We start from the raw sequence: 408 nt of genomic DNA, 5'->3' as shown, positions 1-408 counted from the left end.
CAACCTAACCTTACACCTAAAGCAATTAGAGAAAGAGGAACAAAAATCCCCGACACTGCAGAAATACAAAGGATCATGAGAGATTACTACAAGAAACTCTATGCCAATAAAACGGACAACACGGAAGAAATGGAAAAGTTCTTAGAAAAGCACCACCTTCTGAGACTGAACCAGGAAGAAACAGAAAATATAAACAGACCAGTCACAAGCACTGAAATTGAGACGGTGATTAAAAATCTTCCAACAAACAAAAGCCCAGGACCAGATGGCTTCACAGGCACATTCTATCAAACATTTAGAGAAGAGCCTATCCTTCTCAAACTCTCCCAAAATATAGCAGAGGGAGGAACACTCCCAAATCATTCTATGAGGCCACCATCACCCTGATACCAAAACCAGACAAAGATG

This window comes from Physeter macrocephalus, chromosome 2 (assembly GCF_002837175.3).
Source record: "Physeter macrocephalus isolate SW-GA chromosome 2, ASM283717v5, whole genome shotgun sequence".
NCBI classification, from domain to species: domain Eukaryota; kingdom Metazoa; phylum Chordata; class Mammalia; order Artiodactyla; family Physeteridae; genus Physeter; species Physeter macrocephalus.
Note: the sequence above shows the minus strand (reverse complement) of the source record.